The sequence below is a fragment of the Peromyscus maniculatus genome, chromosome 3, assembly GCF_049852395.1.
Source record: "Peromyscus maniculatus bairdii isolate BWxNUB_F1_BW_parent chromosome 3, HU_Pman_BW_mat_3.1, whole genome shotgun sequence".
NCBI classification, from domain to species: Eukaryota; Metazoa; Chordata; class Mammalia; order Rodentia; family Cricetidae; genus Peromyscus; species Peromyscus maniculatus.
Window position 1 is genome coordinate 120,865,259 of NC_134854.1, and position 21,763 is coordinate 120,887,021.

Consider the following 21,763-nt stretch of genomic DNA (forward strand, 5'->3'; position numbering starts at 1 on the left):
ATACAGTGAAGGATTTAACTCAGTCAACTTATTTTGTTGAAGACATAAATGATGCAAACTTGAAATCCAGCCCATTCAAATCAGTCAACATGTGTGATACCTACTTGCAAAGCACTATTGAATTTTGGAAAGAGTTTAGAATAGAGGGGAGCATAGATTGTTCAGGGAGCAGCATTCTCCACCTTCATCCCATACTTGGACAATCACTTCTTCATGCTTATATTTTTGAGAACAAACACAGTTGTCCCAGCTGATCAGAGGACTTCCCTCTACAAATGACAGGGACCCTGACCCCAACTTTGCATGGCATCCTCTCATGTGCTCAGGTACAGGTCAGTTTGGCTTGTCCTTTGACTGCCTTCTTTCCTAAGGTACAAATTCTATTATGGCACTTCTGTATTGGTCGTTGCTCTGACTACAGAGTTAACTATCAATGAATATTCATTAAAGAAGGAAGGAGGGGGACTCACAGATTGAGAGAGTCACTAAGATCATCTTTAGACATTAATTTAATATCCTGGAAGCAAATATGACTATCTACAAAGTTACCTCATCAGGAGAAGGGGAAAATTCTTTAAATGTCCCTTTCTAAGTTTGATAAAAATTCCATTAAAATATAACTCAATATATTTCATATCTATTCCCAGTCTTGCCCAAAGATACCAAAACTACGATTCATTAACAAATGCTTTTGTATGTGGTGAATAAGCATGTGTTTCGGGCACACAGGAACTTATACGTGGAGGTACGTGGAGGCTGGAAGTCAATATCACATGCCTTCCTCGATTGGTCTTCATCTTTATATATTTTTTTAATTTTTAAATTTTTATTTTTTTATTTTATTTTTTTTCCTTTTATTTTATTTTACAATACCATTCAGTTCTACATATCAGCCCCGGATTCCCTTGTTCTCCCCCCTCCTGACTCCCTCCCCTTCCCCCCCCCCGGCCCACCCCCCATTCCCACCTCTTCCAGGGCAAAGCCTCCCCCAGGACTGAGATCAACCTGGTAGACTCAGTCCAGGCAGGTCCAGTCCCCTCCTCCCAGACTGAGCCAAGTGTCCCTGCATAAGCCCCAGGTTTCAAACAGCCAACTCATGCAATGAGCGCAGGACCGGTACAACTGCCTAGATGCCTCCCAAACAGATCAAGCCAATCAAGGTCTCTCACTGAACCTGAGAACATTTGTTTGTCTGAGCTGGCTGAACATCAGAGATCCACCTATCTCCTGCTCCCTCAGCCTAGAGCTGGGGTGACAGGCATACATCCTCATGTCCAATTTCTACATGGGTACTTGGGATCTGAACTCAGGTCCTCATGCTAACATTGGAAACATTTCACCAACTGAGCCATCTCCCCACCCTGAAGAAATCTTTTTAAAAGAAAAGTGCCTTTTATGATTTCTATGCCTGTTTTCTGATCATTAAAGTAATGTATATTCAATATATAACACTTGGAAAATACAAAAAGCCAAAGATAAAGCTTTCTAGAGCAACTACCCAGACATCATTCTGTTTAGTGTATCAGTCTGTTCTATTTCTCCAGGTCTGTTTTCCCCTGCTTGTCTGTATCGTGTATCTAGTTGAGATTGTATGGCATATATACAATTTGTTACTTCAGTTTTTTTCCTGCCTATCATAGTGACATAATTTTCACATGCCAAGAGTTAATCAGTTCTCTACTTTTAGATATTGATATTATTTTCACTTCTCACTACTATAAATATTTCCATAATGTCAAATATGATAAATCATCCCAACAAATTTAGGCTTCTATTGCCATTGTGTGTGCATAATTAGGAAAGGAAGAGGCACATGCTTCCACTTTGAATTTTCCTAGAACAAAAATATGAAAAACTTTAAAGAGTCAAGAAAAAAAAAGAAAAAAGAAAAGAGTCAAGAAAGAAAGAAGTTGGCTGGGTTGTTCCTCAGGAGAAGGGTACTTGCCTAGAATATGTGAGGTGCTGGGTTCTGCCCCTAGAAAAGCAAAACAAATACACACACAAAGAAGAAGAAGAAGAAGAAAAGAACAAAGAATACAGAAACTAACAACCCAGGCCAGAAACCTTTTGCCTATCATGACCTGGCTTTTCTACCAATGAAAAGGTGACTTGGTTCTTCTGTGACTCCAGATCATGTCACTGAATCTGAACAGCCTGTGGCTTAATATTTGGTGAAAAGACATTAGGTATGTGATCCAACTTTATTTTCATTTTGAGTGTTTTTTCTGTATTTCCAATGAGGTTTGTTATGTGAAAGAAAACACAGCTGTATTTTCTCCCAAGTAGAGAAACAGACTCCCTCAACTACCCATCCTCCAGGAGACAGACTCCCTCAACTACCCATCCTCCAGGAGACAGACTCCCTCAACTACCCATCCTCCAGGAGGATTTTTCCAGAGAATTCTTGGTTGATCTGTACCTGCCCCAATTAGACATACCATGCACATGTCACACTCACCTACCTATGGATAATTGCTTTTTCTATCACCTCTGTGCCAAATGTCATAGCTAACCTGATGAGCCACTGTGAAGATTAGTAAATAGAGGGCTCGTGGCTGCTGCAAAGGGTCTTTGAAATGCCCAAACTAGGAAGTATTGTGGCAGTGAAGAACCCCTAAGACTTGGACAGCATCTCTGACCCCAGCTAGTCAAATGAACCAAGAATCTACTTGTTCTGTTCACCAAAATAAAGTATTTTGTTTCAGACAAAGAGTGGTACAAATAAACCAGGGATACGTAGGTCAACAGTGTCCTTGCTCTGTTTATTTGGGTGATTTGTGGTTCCTACACTTTGAGGAAACTCCAGCATCCTTATTTGACTTAAAGTCATTTGCTCTGGGTGAGAAACAAGCTAAGGACATCTTTAAAATTCATCCACTTTCTAGACTATGGTTTTATTGAGTGGTAAAGGACACATACCTTAATGATTAAGAAGGGGAGCCAGATTTAAAAAGCAACAAAAGCTTGCCAGCATTTGAAAATCTTGTGTGTCTCTGCTAAGGCTGGGTTCAAAAGCTACATCCTTGCAGGCCATTGTTATTTCAATTCATGTGTAACACGAGTAGTGAAAGCAAGTTATGTGGGAAGTAGTTCAATATCATTATCGGGACATTTTCCCTCACTTGGACAGTATTGAAACATGGGACATTAATTTTTTAAGCCCTTCATCCCAAACTTGCTTTTCATTATAATGAATTGCAATTTAACATTACACATAAAACATAGACACACACACACACACACACACACACACACACACACACACACACACACACAAATGATCAGTCTTATTTTGTTTCCCAAATACCATCATACCCCTAATTAGGTTTTCATTAATATGTTCGTGGAATCTTTGAAAAGCCTGGCACTGTCCTTATCTCTGTAGAGTTATGTGTTGATTGCCGGAGGTGATTTTTCCATTGGATCTCACAAGTTGGTTTGAAATGATTTGTCTTTGTGTCTGAGAGAGCTCCTTGAACAGGTTGGGGATGGCTGGAGCAGCCACTTCGCCTGCCTGAATTCTTACCTGGAGATCTGGCTGGCTTCTGCGGCCCAGGCTTCAGCTGTACAAATACATCGTGCCATCTGCACATGGCGGGGGAATTGAGCCCGGAGACGCTCAGGACCTGTGTCAGTATTTTCACAGAAGGACTGTTTATGAACAGATGTTCTGTGGTGTTTTTCACAGAAAATGGACTCTGGAGAGCGAAAATGTCTATCAATTACCGAGGTATTATGTATAACAGCAATTTTTAACCTTGAGAATGAGTCTCTGAAAGTTCTCAACAAAATATTGTCAACTGTGACCACTTTCTTTGTCTCGAGTGAGATGCAACCTGGGGTCATATGCAAAGTAGCCACTGTCAGGTTGTGGGGTGATCTCTCAGCTGGAGAGGCTGAATGAATTCTCTACCCAACCAGGAGTCCCCGATGCTAATATACTTTCACAAGTGGTAAGATCTTGCTGCCTATAAAACTGCTGTTGCCTTCTCTGTTTTTTTCTAGTAGGAAAAAATAAACTTTAAAATTAAACTGTGGGATGGAATGACCAACTAGATTTTTTTTTTTTAAAATCAAATGCTCTTAGTGTGCTCCATTGCTTTGGTTAAAAGGCTTTAAGTGGTTCAAAAATGCTAATTATGCCTGAAAAATTAAGCATTTAGAGTTTTATAAATGAACCAGTTTGCTCTAACCTCCTTCCTGGATTCAACCCGAGGCACACAGAGACGGCGGAGTCCATGGTGTCTCGTGGCTGATGCTCCAGGAGATGGAATTATCTCCAGTAGCAATACCAGGAGCATGGAAGCCCCTCTGTGACCTGTTGACAGACACCATGTTTTGCATAATATATATATTTTCATTTTCCCTTAGCTTTCTTATTATTTATTCAATAAATCCTTTTTTCTTGCTGACAGCAGTTGTATTTATAAAGCTAAATCCAACACAGCAAAATGTTCATCACTTTATAAACTAAATGCTAATGTTTTATTTATGTGCAATGAAGAGAGAAAAAAGAATTGAATTGATGTTTACCTACCAGGAAGCAGAGAAGTGCAGTACCATAATGGTGGAGTTCAGAAGCATTCTGGCTTGTAATTTTGGGTGTCAACATTTGAATTGCAGAAAGAGTTTATGCAGACATAGCACGTACACAAGTGCAGTTTAGATCCACATCTATAAAAATAACATCTGTTTAAGCATACATTACATTTAAAAATAACTGTACAGTGATCAGCTGGTTAAGTACAGTTAACCAGATGTCGATTTAAAGGGCCAGATGGAACCATGAAACGAAGATTGAAAAATTAAAAAATACTGTGAAAGGTCAAACCAATTAAGCAACCTGTTTTGTTGGCATGTAATAGTTAAAAAAGTAAGTTAAAGTGCTTCGGGGGCGAGTGGCTGGAAGACACAACCCTGCAGCCAGGTCCTGTTCCTCAAAAGATAATCGGGGAACATCTAGGGCACCCCTGGAATCCAGAAGAACTCACTCACACTAACATCAAGAAGACCGGTTTTCCTGTGGTTCCAAGCAAGCCTGAAATCAGGAACTAGAGGAATCTCAGGTACCAGACACAAAATGTCTGTGAAACGGCGTTCTTGAGGGTATAGGACTCCTGTACACCACAATGACTACAATTAAGGAAACGTATCTACACTTGAACCATAAAGAGTAGCTATTAAGTATTGTCAACACACGCACACACACATACACACACAGAGACACACATACGGACACAGACACATACACACATGCACACGCGGTAATACTATATGAAATAACTTTAGCCATTTAACAATGTGTACATGTGCCAAAACATACTGTAGTACAGGAATATGTATAATTATTAATTTTTTTATGAAAAGGGGTAAGGAAATAGATGTTTTCTTAATATAATTCACAAGCTTCACTGGTTTCTCGGCTGCTTTTTTTTTTATTTTTTTTTATTTTTTATTTTTTTTGGTGTTTGTCCTCTAACAAAAATGTAAACTTATGTTACAAAGTCAGAGGACCCAATGAAATGTTCCAAAGTACAACCTATATGCAAGTTAAGAATTTTAGCATAACAGTGAATAAGACTAAACATGTTAACCTACCGCCTAAGTCATAAATCAGTTCCTTAAACCCACGGCATCGGGTGACTCTCTGAAACACTCAAGTTGCTTATTTTTCTTTTCTCATGTTGGGTATGACAAGGAAAAGATGAGACAAATATTTGTGGAATAGCTATAATGAGGCAGGCAGGCTCTGTTACAAACATGTCTGCATCCATCAGGGGTCACTGCGGGAGGCTCCCGGGGCCGGTGTGGCTGCAGATGTGTTTTCTTTGGCTTTTACTATGCTTTAAGTTTGAATTAATTGCCAAAAAGTAAAAATTGGGAGGTTTCACATAAAAGCCCGGATTTCCAGCTTCCCGGAAAATCTGGCAATCCCAGGTCTGAGGTTTTTTTTTTTTTTTTTTTTTTTTTCTTTTTCTTTTTCTTTTTTTTCCCCCCATTGGAGGGAAAATATACTGGCTAGAGCTGAAAGAAACAGCTGCCTTTGGAGAAGAGCACAGATTCTCCCCTTTGTCATGAGCAAATTCACAGTGTGTCAGCATCTTGTCCCCAGCCCACTGTCCTCATTGTGGTACCCATCCCGTTCTGGATGTCTTTACACCTTCGAGTCTGGGAGCCGTCAACTCCTTGGTACTCAGTCACCCTCAGTACAGAGAGTACAGTTTGTTATTGATAGTTTATTGGAAAGTGAACCCAGAGGAGTCCATGTGTCTCCCCTGAGTCATCCTGCTAACAAACAGCACTGATGGTCACATTGGAGTCCTGTGGCACCACTCTTCCTCATAAAGCACCTTGACTTGAGACAGTCAAAGCCACGGGCCTCTCACTTGTCATTCACATAGCAGCAGGCAGAGCTAGTCCTATGGAAGGTACAGGTACATTAGAAGTACCTTTGAGGCTTCACAAAAAGCGACCCACCACCCATGGACCTGATGTAAGTACTTGTAGCCATAGAGATTTCATTTACCCTTCCTAGTGCAAGTCCAAAAACTGTGACATCTTTCCCTAGCAGGGTCATAGGGCTGAGCAGAACCCCTAGGCTGCATTTGAGCTGAATGGGATGAGATGATATAGCTGGGAAGGAAGAGGACAATCACCTGGATCATGGGAGCACTCTGTGTGTGTGTGTGTGTGTGTGTGTGTGTGTGTGTGTGTGTGTGTGTGTGTGTGTGTATTGATTAAAGCACAATTTCTTTTCTTTTTCCAGCACTAACTTTTTTAAAGTATATTTTCCATAGCACATGAGTATCACAATAACAAATAGCTGCTAGGCAAGTTGTATTTTCTACCTAAATATTCATTTTTTTCCAAGTTGAAAGCCTTTTTCTTTACTGCGCTTGCTACTCCAGTTTTAAGGGGAAACCGTCATTAAAGCAATGTAAAGGGAAGGTAGCAGGGAGAGACATTAACATACCCTATGGCATTAGCCCAGGAAACCATGAAGCAAATCGCTCTGTAGCAATCCAATGGCACCTTTGAAAAGGAAGGCACTATCCAGTGTGGGCTAAAGTCATGTGATCCCATCCAGGAAGAGAAACTGAGTCACGTGGGGCAAAGGAGACTTCTGTTTTCATTCTCTGAGGTGAAAAGAAACTCTTTTTAGTTAGCTTGCAGAGTTGCAAGTTCCCATGTGGTATCGTAATATATACTTCATTGTGATTGACACTTGCCCTGAGTCTTAGAGCTCCTCACCTTCTCTATGACCACCTCCTATTAATACTCTTCCACTCCCAGTGTCCCCTTCCACTTCTGTACCACTGATGCTGTCTTCTCTTCCCCACACCACTTCCTTAAAGCTTCTTTTTGCCTCCCTTGTGGGCTCTTGCACGCACACTCACTCCAGAATTATGCTTTTAAAGGGACAGAGTCCAGAGGACAGAGGTGGAGGAGGAAGGAAGGATGAAAAGACAAAGTTGAGTAAGTAAGGATTTTAAAGGAAAGGCAACAATAACTCGAGAATGCAAGGCTCCACCCACCTACTCCTCCCACAATATAATGAATGAAAGAGAAGTGTCAAACGATGTTTAAAGTCTTTTTAAAAAAATACTATAGCAAAGCTATATTCAAGGCCTACTTGTGGTATTGGAGATTTGGGAAGAAAAAGCAGTATTTTTGGACCCTGTTCAAATAACCCAGAAGACACTGTGTCTTGATCATTTGAAATAGCATGAGTAAGCAATCGTGGGTGGTAAATATCCTGGACTTAATGCTGCCAAGACCTGACTCCTCAGTCATCCGAGAGAGAAAATCCTTGTCAGAAAAAAAAATAGCAAAATGGAATCTGAGATTTGAAAAAATAAATAGATAAATAAGGTGGCTTTTAGAAAAGGTGTGTGAAGAAGGCAGTTAAAGAAGAGGGAGAAAACCTTCACCAGGAGCGGAATGACTGGTTCTCTCACTCAGAATCCACTCCTTCCTCCTCAGTTAAATGAACTGTTAAAAGGTCCAAACAAAGCTGCAGCTACTGAGCCAAAAATAACTTGGGAGCTCGAGGAGCAGATGGCTCCACCTCCCCATCTGATCCCAGCACATCCATCACCTCCCTCCACTCACTTGCAGGGCCACAGAGGAAGGCAGGCTCTGGAACAGTTGACAGGCCAAGAGGAGGCCAGAGAAGCCAGTGCTCGGGCTGCCCACGGAGCCCTGTTAATAATGCCGAGGTGGACATCTCTGCTTTCAGATTTGCAGGAATGTGCTAGAAGCAAAGCTGCCCTCCTCATGAAAACTCATCCCTTGCCGGCTGATGGTGTGACTCATGGGGGAAGTTCAGTCTGGGATGTAGGCATCCGTCACACAGTCCTGAGGCTGCAGAGATTAAAATCTAGTGGAGGGGAAAGGAGTTACATTTGGTGAATGACATGAACCATTGAGCCACTTTCCCAATCACTTGGGGTGTCTTTCCTATGAAAAGATAAAGAGGAAAGCCAGTCCTCTGACCACATCATTATGTGGGGCACTAGTTCCAAGTTGCCTTCTGGGTCTCATGCAATAGAGGAGGCACAGATCTGCCGCCACACTGGGGGTAGGGACAACAGCCAGCTGCTCTGACTGAATGCGGGATAGCTAAACTTGTACTGTGGTGAGCCCTGGATGTCTCTGGGAATATATGTGTACAGTGAGGTCCTCCAGAGGGCTAGAAAAGACGATGTTCTGAGCATTAACCTGAAGTACTTCCTTGATCACAGAGATGAAGTTTTTCAGCTGGAAAAGAGCCAAGTATAAGACCCTCAAGACCAGAAAGGGAACATCTAAGATGCCAGCCATCCTCCCCTCCAGATCAACCAACAAGGCGAAGAAGGCAGTAACTTCCAGGTGACTGTTGCTTCCTGTCAAGGGAACAGTAAGAGTGGTAGAATCAACTGGCTCCTCAGACAGCCACGGGCCAGTCTGCAGGCCAGTGCTGTGAGAGTCTTTGTTTCCTCCGGAGACAGAATTTAAATTATTATACAGAATCTTCTAAATTTGAAATGTTGGCAACTGTTTATATATTTTTTTTTTTAAATTAAACTCTGGGCAGACAAACAAATACATTTGTATGCTAAAGGCAGCTTGCTGGCTGCAAACTGGGAACTTGGAGTTGCATTTGGTAATTTCAGCTAGACAACGTGCAAAAGGAAGAGAATGGCGGCGGAGAGAGCTGGTCGGCAGTGAAGACTTAGTTCCATCCCCCAGAGCCATGTAAAAAAGCCAAGTGTGGCGGGATGCGCTTGCAATTTCAGGGCCTGGGGAGTGGACGGGCCGTGGGGCTCGATGGCCAGTCAGAGTAATAGAATCGGTTTCTGGAAAAAGTGTGACAGTCCCTCCCTCCCTCAAAAAAAAAAAAAAAAAAAAAAAAACCAAGGTGGAAAGCAACTTAAGAAGATGTTTAAGAAGACATCCAAGGTGGACTTCCACCCCCCCCCCCCACATGCACAACATGCTCACAGGCACACACACACAGGCACATAGACATGCAGACACCAGTGAATGCATGCACACACACACGAACATGTACAAATATGCACACACATGATACAGGCACATAGACCACACATGCACTCATGTGCACACCTGAACCCAAACACATACCAATGTGTAACAGCGCACAGATAACAGGAAAACTCTTGACAGAAAATTTAAAAAAGCTTCAGCTTTCCTATCAGTGCCTGTCTGACCTTGGGAAAGCCAACCATTCGCTGGGCTGGTTTCCTCCTCTAGGACAGAAACTGTTGTCTCAGTCACACTGTTAGCCGGACTGCAGGCTCCTCGGGTGTCCTCAGCCCTAGGTTTCTGGGAAAACATTTTTTTTCTTTTATTCTACGCACTTAAAAATAGTGTCCCTAAGAAAGATAGTAAGGCAACCTAGACACTGCATTGTAACCATCTAACAAAAGCCTTAGGAGGAATTTCAGTGAAGAGGAAGATGTAAGTAGTGTGACATCCTCCATGGAGTGCTCGAAGGGACTTGTAAGGTGCTGAAACTGAACCAAGTTTCCATTCCCTAAGTGTAAGAAATGGGAAATCCCTATGAGTCAGTGTTCCAGGAAGATGACCATTTAAGAGTTAAGTGCATGTTGTGACTGGGAACAGTTCAGAGCCTTCATTGTACTGATGAATGCCACAAACCTGTGTAAGGCTACTGAAGCTGGATCTCCCAGGGCTATCCAAATTGGGGCTGGTGTGTGTGTGTGTGTGTGTGTGTGTAGGAGTAGGGGGATATGCAGGTTCTTACTGTGTAATCCAGGCTGGTTTCGAACCTTTAGCGCTTCAAACCTCAGACAAGCGCAGGAAGGATGCAGGCTGTGCACCACGCCGCCTGGCTCCCCTGGTTTCGTTTTGGTTTTGTTTTTTTAGCGGTCTTAGTGCACGTCTTCAAACGTTTGGTCTGTGCTAAGGAGGCTTGAATGACTTCCCTTGCTTTCAGTCACTCAACAGATTCTCCCTGTGTGCTGAAATTTTTCAAGGATTTCTACATTTATTATATGTCCCAAAACAAAAACAAAAAGAAAGAAGGAAGGAAAGAAAAACAAGGCATGTATTAAACATCTTGGCTTGTTCTTTCTCATCAAGTTCAGAAATTCCTCATTTAGTTGTGCTTCCCAACTCCGTTTCTAGAAAGAAAAGCCATTGTTTTTTTATGGAATCTTTTAAAGTCCTGTTTTAGCAAGTGCACACTTACTGGGTTAAAACAAAATATTAATAATAGTTCTAAAAATAACCTTTTTATGTCCTACTCCTGTGCTGGGATTCCAAACACATGGCCTTTTCCAGGCTTCCCACAAATTTAAACTTAATATAAGACTGAATTGCTTCTTAAAGTCATCAGTATTGTGTCTCCCTCTGGGCTTTATACAAAGCCAATTCCTGGATGTTTTATAATGAGGGTTTTTAAATCTGGACACCTGACATTGATATCGACAGACCTCTAGCTTCACAACCAGTGAACCTCTTCATTCAGTAGTCAATATTAAAAATTATCATGATAATTTGTTTTAGCACTCCTAAAGCTATCATGAGCATGTGAGTCCTAATGTCTTCCTTTTAATTGAACTGAATGCAGGTTGTAAACACAAACAAGGCAGTCTAGCAACTGAGCAGGAGTGTTTTACCTCCTGTCCAATAGCTTTGAAGGAACACCTCCTGTTCGGCTGTCTCCATGCCTTTTACAGCCATGTTTAATTTTATGCGTATGCACATAATTACATTATGCATTAATCCAGGAGTGCTTGGCAATTGTCCGCACTTGTATTTTCCCTTATTTATTTTGCAAATGGGAGACTCTCTGCTTTCTACAATCAGCTCCATGAGGGATGTGTCTGAAAGGTATTTCATTAAAGTTGCTTGTTTGGTTTTCTGTTTGTTTGATTTCCCACACCCCACTCGCTCTACTAAAAAGCAGCTGAAGGTATGTGGGCTTTTTATTAGGTCTAATGTCATCAGGAGTCCTTTTCTTTCAATCATCTTTTTTTTCCCATAGACATGAAAGATCTACGTGAAACATGCTGAACAGGCTCCCTGTGAAATACAGGAGCTTTTCACAACCTAACCCAGTCAGGGTACCCTGAGAATAGAACAAAGAAATTAAAACGCTGGATATGCCACAGTTGTCTCGTGCCGCAGTTAGAAATTTAATTATTTTATCTCATAGAATAATGTGCCCTTCAGAAATCATTTTGGACTAGATGTTTCAAACCAATGATCTGTAGTTAATTATCTTTAATAACTGTTGCACATTATGGTTAGATCTATGTTTTTGCTAAACCAATTAATAATATCTTCATTAGTATAAAGACAAGGTAGCAGGATCCTTTCATTTTTCACATTGAAAGAGTGGATATTTTAAACACTGTAATTTACTTTAGCCATACATTCCCAATGATATGACTAATTAATGAAACTTCAAAGACATAACTTCCAAAAAGCTACTTATTTTAGTGTCATTGTTGCACACTTAATGACATTAGGTTGAAGGCGTTGCTGACACCCTCACTATCCATGTCCTGGAATTGACTAAACCCTTTTAAGCCACCCAAATGTTTAATGTGAAGGAAGGAAGGGAGGGAGGGAGGGAGGGAGGGAGGGAGGGAGGGAGGGAGGGAGAGAGGGAGGGAGGGAAGGAGGGAGAGAGAGAGAGGGAGGGAGAGAAGGAGAGAAGGAGGGAGGAAAGGAAGAAAAAAAGCAAATTAATTGAATATTATCTCCTTTAAAGACCTGTTGATCACAGAACAGATTTTTTTTTTAAAAGAATGGATGACCTCTCTCTCCCTCATCCTCATAGATGTGATGACCATGGGATTAATATTCCCTCTGTAGTTAAAAAAGACGGGTGGGCTCCTGGGTGAATGCTCTGTGAGGAAGAGAGACGTGAAAATAGGAGGTAAAGCAGCATCTGTTGATCCTGCTTCTGCCTTACAAGTTGTGTTTGCTCGAGAGCAACGGATAACTGAGCAGGGACACATTTCTCCAGAGTGGTGGCAAAATCCAACCAGACACACACCGTATTTAGGTCAATTCTGGAGAAATGTAGGAGTCTCTATCTCATTCACATGAAGCATAGTTGTTTAGAGAACACAGTTATAGCCAACCATACCTTTGGAGTTCTGGAGCATTATAATTCCTTCAGCTGTTTTACAGTAGGAAATGGGACTTTGGAATTTTATTTAACACATATTTTCATAGACTTAACACCCCCCCCCCACCCCGCAAAGAAGGGGTTCCAAAATATTTGGAGTGACATGGTCTTATGCTTATTAGAAGTACAAAAGAAATGTGTGTAAAGGTGAAAAGGTTGGTGTGCGATTTCATTCTCGGTGCGGGAGGGTCTCAGATGCCCAATGGTGATGGCAGAGGCAGACCTACACTGACCTTGCACTGCCTAACAGCCAAGGCCCAGAGGGTAATGCACCCTGAACGCCCACTTACCTGAGAACTGGCAACTTCTAACTGCCTTGCCCACCAGGTCCAGCTCGTTTGCTTTTCTCCTAAGGAAGAGCACAGTTGTTGAATTAAGGGCAATGTTTCTATGCTTCTGGACAAAAACGTGCTGGGGGCGTATCCGCTCTCTCGTAATTACATGTGCTGCACGGCACCAGCTCCTGAGAAGGGAAGAGCAGAAAGTCAGTCACTCAGGAATTTCACATGTCATATGACCAGAGTCTTAGGGGAGACAATGAGAGGATGGAGGGACATAATTAAAAGAAGACAATTTAGTGGAACTAATTTTGAAGTCTGGAAATGGGTTTGGTGACCTGTAGGCTTTAGTTCTGGCTGTTTGCAAAATACCTCACACAGCCTAATCTTAAACGCATTCTTAAATCAGGAAAGAATGAGACCACTTGGGTAACCTCTAAGGGGAGGTAAAAAAAAAAATGTCCCCTAAGTACCCATTTCTATAAACATTTTTTTAAATGGAACAATTGTCAAATAAACGTATTTGCTGATCTGATAACTGAAGGACTTTATTTCCGAAGTCTTTGTTCCCGTCTCAGTACAAATGAGAAGGAAAACAGTGCTTGCTTGAGTGACGATGCCCTATCTATAAATTGTTCACAAGCTGAAGTCCATTCTTAGTTCAAAAGAGGAGGTGGCCATATAAAATTGATAAATCAACTCTGTCTGAGTCATTGTCTGTATTACTCAGAGTTCGCCACAAAAACAGAAGCCATCAGAGCCTGGGAGTGGGTGTGTGTTTCAACTCACAGAGATTTACTGTGATAATTTCAGTTACAAGGTGAGGGAGGCTGAGAAAACCCATGCTCCCTTGCCTAGAGCTAGAGACGCAAGCAACCAGGGCCTGTAACTCGGTGTAAGTTGCTGTATTCTAGAACTGAGGGAGCTGACCATGTCAACCCCAACTCTGAAGGTGAGAGATGGGTGAGGTGGCCCAGCTCAAGCGGTAAGGCAGGAAGAAACTTTCTTTGTGTGTTTGAGACTGTAGGCATGTGTGTGCATGTGTGTATGGAGACCAGAATTCAGCCCCTAATGTTATTAAGTCCTCAGGAACATCATTGACCTTGTTTCTCTCGCTGGCCTGGAACTCACCCATTTCCGGTAGCTGGCTGGTCAGCAAGCACGAGGTGTCCCCCTGTCTCTACCTCCCTGCGTTAACTAGAAGGGCACCAGGCCAGGCTTGGGCTGTTGGCTTGTTATTTTTTAGTGAATTCCAGGGGGTGGAACTCAGGTCACAGAGCAACCACTTCATCAACCCAGCCGTCCCCGTGTTTCTCACCGGCCGCGTTGCTTTCCTCGTCTGATCAGATGATGGATGCCCACCACACGGGAAGGTCATGCACTTGACAGAGTTCATCTGTTCATAGGCCAGCGTCATCGAGAAACATACCCTCAAGCACCCCTAGAAACCGTCTTCAACCTGAGTACACCAGGACATCTCAAGTCAACACAAAACTCACTATCTACCTGCCTACTTAAAATTAGGCAAGGGCCCATTGTGCCTGTAAGGTCAAAGGTCAAGTGCTAATACTTGGCGTTAGTTTCAAGGGCCACCGGGAGCTCTCTTAGGAAACTGAGGAGTCGTGGCCACTCTGGACATGGAGACTTTTACATATGACACTTGTTCTAAATATCAGTCTGGGAGTCCTGCTCTGAGCACTCAGGGCTTTCCTGAGTTTTCCTTTTATCCCACTTGACTCCGGCGACCATTATTCATCTACATACCAACTGAGACCTCTTACCTACGGACAACTTATATGGCCACACACAAGCTTCAAGCCATTTTTCTTACGTTCCCATAAACTCTTTGCCGATTATGTGCCTCCTTTTTTTAAATGCTCATCAAACTTGGAATTCATGATCCATGCCCTATCCCCTAACATGGTACAATTAGAGTGGTAGCATGGTGCTTGAGAAATGGTCAATAAATGAATGAATGAATGGCTGTCCCAACCTAAGTGTCACAAACTTAAGAAGTCCCTCTAGGAAGAGACGTTCAAACACCACCGAGCTGAGGCGTATAATGAAGCTACATTTCAGCGGACTGAATTTATGTACTTCAGTCAGGAGGATGTGCAGTTTACTGTATTAGGAGTGCAAACACACTGTGACAAGACTTTGTTTCAGCACATTACGATAATCCCAACTAATCACAGTACATCATCAATTTCCAAGTCTTCCCCACAAGCTAAAAGCTCCAAATGGAAAAATCCCCTCCATTACCAAATGAAAAGCACAAATCACAACGTCCCTTAGTATTCTTGTCACTCACCAGTCATTTTGGAGGGAGAAAATAAAGGACCCGTTCAAGTTGTGATTTTCTGTAGTCCCCCACCTCCTGGATGCTGCAACTGCTTTGTGAGAAATTACATGAAGAAAAAAAAAAAAAAAAGCAAAAAAGCAGTTTGCAAATAGCTTTTGAATCCAGAGTGCTCTCTTGAGAATGCGATCCTAATAGGATAGAGATGAGGCTAAGTTGCTGGATGCTGCTGGCCATTATTCTTTTGTTTCCACTACAGGAAAACACGCACAGATCTCCTAAGGAGGCTGCTGGGCACGTGTTTTTGCTTACTGCCTAATGTGGTTCTAATAACACAAACATTCCAGCAAAGCAATGACGACACACTAGAACTCCAGATATCAGAGGCCTACGTGAAGGAAGCATGTGGGGAAAGACAGTAAACGCGTCTCTGACAGTTTCTGGTTACTGTCTTGGTGTAACTCGTCCTGGCTTGCATTCATACGAGAGAAACATAGACTGAGGAAAAATGAACTAGAGGGATTTGAGGACAGTATTTTTTTTGAATGTGCCCCAAAGTGTCCTTGGTTCAGAGGAAGCTCAGCTTTCTAAATACATGTTTATGAATTAATTGCAATTTTGCGGAATTCTTTTTTCCTGTTTGACTCATGGCTGACTCTCAGACACAGCCCAAAGATGTAAAAAGAGAACCCTAAGTTTACCATGGTCCATCTTACACTTTAACGTAATTCTGCTTACCACCCCATTCGGGCATCAGTTCTTACTCCATTGGAGAGTCTTAGACCCCATTGGAGTATTAGATAAAGAGGGCTCCCATGTTCCGTGGGGCGCCTACAGACGTATGACTTAGGTAGGAGAGCCCAGGTTCTTTGGAGAGCACTCATGCTTCTCCATACACCCTTCTTGTCACACTTGAAACTTGTCACGCTTCACTGTCTATAGACATGTTTGCCCAGACTGGGAGTCTCTCCTTGAGGTGATAGTCCGTTTGGGAGAATGGGAGTTTATTGTGGAGCAGGCCAGGACGTAATGACATCTAAATCAAACCAGACACCATGATTGAGTCAAGTCCAAACTTCTACTTCATAGTAAGAGAGAGAAAGAGAGGGAGAGAGCGGGGGGGGGGGGGGGGGGCGGGAGAAATAAAGGAAGAATAGACAAAAGGAAGGGAGAGTACATATTGAAAAGCTGTGTGATCCTGGCTGGTTCAATAAACCTCTGAGCTTCTGTTTGCTTGTGTGTGTGAAATAGAGGCTAATACAATGTAGTTCTACAGCGTGAGGAGAATCCAGGCAGGAAGCACAGTGTGAATGGGAGGGGTTCTCACTCACCCTGGGAAGATAGGCAAGCAGGGTCGTCCTAGGCCAGTGCGAGCATCACGGTGAAATCCAGCTGCCCATTTGCTACGATGACAGGGGAGAATGATCGGAAAGTCTTCCCTACTTCATCAACAACAGAACTGAAACTAGGAATATGACATTCGGTTAAGGTTTGTCACATTCAAACTGAAGAGAAAACAAATCAGGGAAGTCGCTGACCCGTGTGCGGCCAATGGAACACTGGCTCCCGTGTGTCAAGAGTGTGGGTTTGTACCTGTTTCATTTAAATAATCACTCTATATATGCTTTTCTTCTCTCAAACCAAAATAAGGGAATAAAGACAGATAACTAGAATACAGGATGAATACACAGTGAAATTTAGATCACTGTAGTGTCTAAAATTCAGTTGAACATTTCAGTTCAACTGAAAATGTTTTCTCTGCCAGGAAAAAAAAAAGGAATGACTTAATAATGACTATAAAAACCATTGAAAATTGAATTGCAGACCTCGAATTATTTGTCTTCTCACTGAATTTAGGCTTTTTTTAAATAAGGCCTTTAATTAAAACCCTAAATTTGGTTTTCCTTTCAATTTTAAATGAGCTGTTTTCTTCTCTAAACGTAAAATTACCCCTTTTCCTAATGGACCATTTAGACTTTTCCACCGTTTGTCTATGAGATGAAGAATAGGACATGGACATCACTGTGTATGTACTGGTGAGGTGTCAGCAAGCACTGGGGTTAGGATGCTGAAAACCTCCCCAAGGCCCTCTCACTGACACCAGTGGCCAGCCTTCGTGGAGCATCTACCCAGGCAGCTGTTTGTGACCAGAGACGGACCCAGTGAAGAGACACACTCCACACCAGCCTTCAAGAAGGTGGTTTACAGGAACACATGTTTGCAGGAAGTCAAGCCGGGTTCTTTCAATCCAGCCAAAATCAGAAAGCACTATAAATCTCCCTGGAAAACAAGTTTATAAACTCAAGTTATGTTTAAATAAACATTCGAAGTTGAAATGCTGGACGGAACCCCAGAATATGTCCAGTTTTTTTATTTTTATTTTTTTACTTATCACTTTTTTTTTTTTTTTACTGGTGCTGCATTTAATTCTATGACAATTAACAGATTTTCTAAATTTTCTTCAAACATAATGACAAAATTTCACAAAGCATGAACAGAACTCCCTGGTTGTTTTTTTTTTTTTTTTTTTTAAAGGAAGACAAGGCTGTTCCGACTGACTTCCAGTCCCTAATGTTGTGCCTTGTCTCAGGTTTGGGTAGGGAGTGAATGTGAGTGTGTACACATATGTGTGTATCGAGAATTTCTGGAAATATAGTACAAAATCACTTGCAGACTGTTTATAGATCTCCTTCGGTTAAAATAATTTTTCCTGACTAAACTCGATTAATATTTAATCTGCCCCACATGCATGTGTGTCTGGTTCTCTTATTGACAAGGCTCATAAATTAGGGCTGGTTCAGAGAACGACACACGTACTTCCTTTCTACCGTCCACAAGGCGGCGGTAGAGCATCTCACTTCTCCCCGGATGCCATGAAATTCTCCGAGTTCATTTTCTAAACATTTTGATACTATATTTGCCCGAATAGTAGTAAAACCTGTTCTGTCTTCAAAATTCTATATTGCCATTCGAATAGAATTTATTAGTAAACTTATGCTAGTGACAATGAAACCCTTAATTAGTTTTTCCTTCCTCACATAAGTAGAAACCTTTAAAGTTTGGGCGTCTTCTAGTGCCTGCTAAGGCAGGGCAGTGTCTCTTCTTTTTCCGGGCTATACTAGGTCCTTGTGGAATTTTGATGAGGCCCTGTTATCTGACCATGAAGCTTTCCCCCACCCCCACCCTACTTCTGAGTTCTATTATATAAAGGTGTTGTCCTGTGGTTTTTCTACCCAGTCCCGAACTAAAACGTAAGATTGGATGTTCCCATTTGCTTAGCAGCTGTGCTGACTGACCACGGCTTCCCTGGTGATTATACTTGAATCACATGCCTTCATAGGTCATCAAGAAATGGCGGAGAGTGTTAAAGGCCCCATCTGAATTGTGCCAGCAGCTTTCTACCAACTCCACCTGCCTGGCTAGTGCATCCCTAACATGGTGTACACCGGGGTTTGTACCATGACCTCCTATGTTAGACTACTGAAGTGGGCATCCAAATGCATGACTCATACTTGAGAAAGAAATGGGAGGCTGTAGGGCTGGGTAGCTTTGTGTTGTTCACTAACTTACTGCTGTTAGTACAGTGGTGGCCCGGAGGACAAAAGACTGCCAGAGACACCTCTGACATAGTATGTCATCCTAGCAAATGCATGGCATTCCTGGAATGAAACTTATAGTGTGAATGCATGGTAGGGAGATGGAGAGAAGATGTTTGGTCAAAACAAATTCAAAGTGTTCTTCCACATAGGAGGTCTGAGCCACATTCTCTGTGCTATCCGCATTCCCAGGAAAGCTGCGGGGAATGTGGCTGGACCAAAATTGCATAATTGAGTGCAGCATTTTGCCAGTGGAGGCATGGCATATTCGCTTATGTACGAGTGCATACGTGCTTGCAACATCAAAGCAAGTTATTTACGAAGTATATTCATATGGCAAAATGCAAGAGTCTGTGATACAGCACCGGTAGACACATGCACACACATGCACGGACTTCCCATTGTGCTGGTGAAAATACCAACAGCCTAACGCCTTCAGGACTCAACATTGTTTTGCCAGCAATAAAAGACATTCAAGTTCTTAGTGATTTTAGCATTCAAAAGAACAGTGTCCTCCTTATACCAGTCTAAATGAAAACATATATCATCCCCAGAGCAGTTAATTTTTAAAGATGCTTGTGCCTGGAACTATGCTAGGAAATGGGCTGGAAGATTTTATTTCATCTCACAGTGCACACGCAGTATTAGAATCATGTTAAGACACAGGTTTTTTGTGACCAAGAGCAAAGCTTACTGAGAGAATTTTACCACCAGATTCAAAACCACTGAATGTGACATCTGAGAGTAATGACGAGACTCTTTTCCTTTAAGAAGAGCACATTGATTTTAGACGCGCTGAAACTTCCAAGTTTCCGAAGTGTGTTTGGGTTAAGGTTATGTCGTCCTTGACAGCATTCAAAGAAAGGTTTGAATTGTTGAATAACCACCTTTCACCCATCCCTAATTGTAATTTAAATGACAATATGCTCTCAATCAATAGCTCTTTGTCACACTTTGAAGATCAAGGGATGAGATTTCACCCCGTGAGTTTACGAGGCAGAAAGAAAGCTCCTTGTTCATAACCCTAAAGACTGTGCTTCCCATCGCATCACATAGACGCAAGTCTACAACTGTCCAAACTCTTTCTTTTTCCAATTCGCTCCCGGGCAGATTTCATAATAAAAATATTGACAATTAAAAAGGCTGGATTATCTTTATGTTAATTTCACCAGATTAACCTCAGCCATTTCAACCTAATAGCCAATCTCTGAATATTTGCTGTGTGCGGGACAATGTATCGAGAGCTCTCATATCTGATTTCTTTATTTCTCCAAGTCAGTCTCTGAGGTACAAGCCTAGGACTTTGACATAAACTTTACTAGATGTCTGTCATGTAACCAGGAAGGGAGTCTCTCCTCCAGATTGCTTTTCTGCAAGCAGCCAAGGCCGATGAGACAGATGATGGCTGTTATGTGATGAGTGTGTGTGATTTACTGAGCTAATCTTTATTCCCATTGAGCAAATGAGGCTCAGAGAGGGAGTCTCCTTCCCTTGTGTCACACTGCTAGAAAGGAAAAGCTTGGACAGAATGAGTTCTGGAAGTACTTGTCAGCGTTTAACACACCTCGCCTTCCTCGTGGGACGAAAATTCAATGTGACTGAATGTGGGACTATTTCTTTTCCCCAAGCTCCCCTACAGAAGTCTGTAGTTCTGTCATTGTGTCTTCACTTACGTTCTATGGTAACACAAACTGCACTACCCATCACACAGAGAACATGTTTACCCATACAAACCGACACACGGGCCCTTTTCATTTGCTCCTTCAGAAGAATGCACTCCCCCAGCTGCCTAGGTGCGTTCTTTTGCTCATCCGTTTTCAGGAGGATAATGAACTTCTAGGCTGGCCAAGCCTAGCTAGGTTCAGATAGGGTGGAGGTCACCTGTGATGAGCTCCCAGTCAGTTTTGAGCACCCAGGTTCTAGACCATGAGCTGAGCTTTAGGAGTCTGACATGGACTTGGTGGAAAGTCTCTAATTTGGGTGTTTTGCTGCCAATAGCCGAAGTTAATGACAAGAATGAAGCCTAGCAAAGCTAATGGTAATCATGAAGGCTGGCATGTGTTGATATTTGTGACTTACTGGGCAAGAGAAAGAGCAGGTCTACATGGGTTTTCTCCAGCTCACCCAGGATGTCTGGCATTGTTTCTAAAATATGAACTCTTAGGAGATTTTACACAAAAATGCGTACAGTTTGCTAACCTTGCAGATAGAAATCCATTGGGAAATTAGAAAATATGGAAACAGTACTTCCCAGAAGTTGGCTAGAGTATGTCACAGACATATTGTTTTTGATGACCAGGTTCAACCCCATATAACCACAATCCCCATGCCAAACTTACCCTTAGACCAAAAAGCTTCTTCCTGAATGGACCAGAAGGCACTTGTCTTAACAACAGTAACAAAAGGTATTCTTGTTTCGTTTTTTGAGATGGGGTTTCTCTGTGTAACCTTGGCTGTCCTGGGACTTGCTCTGTTGAGCAGGCTGGCCTGGAACTCATAGAGATCCACCTGTCTCTTGTCTCTGTAATGATGGGATTAAACACGTGCACCACCACTGCCCAGCATACAAATAGTATTCTTTAAAAAAAATGTATAGTATTGATGTGTATAAATATTCTTGTATGTGAGCATACATATATATGTGCAAATGTGTGCATATCCTTGTGGAGGCCAGAAACCACGCTCAGCTGACATTACTCAGGTGCTGTCCAGTTGGTTTTTTGAAATAGAGTCTCAGTGACCTAGAGCTCACCAAGTAGGCTAAACTGACTGGTCAAGGGTCAGGGATCCATCTGTCTCCAGCTCCCAGCACTGAAATAAGTGCATTCCACCATGCCTGGCTTTTTTATGTGGGTTCTTGGGATCAAACTCAGGACCTTAAGCAAGACAAGCTATTGAGCCATGTCTGTAACCCAAGACA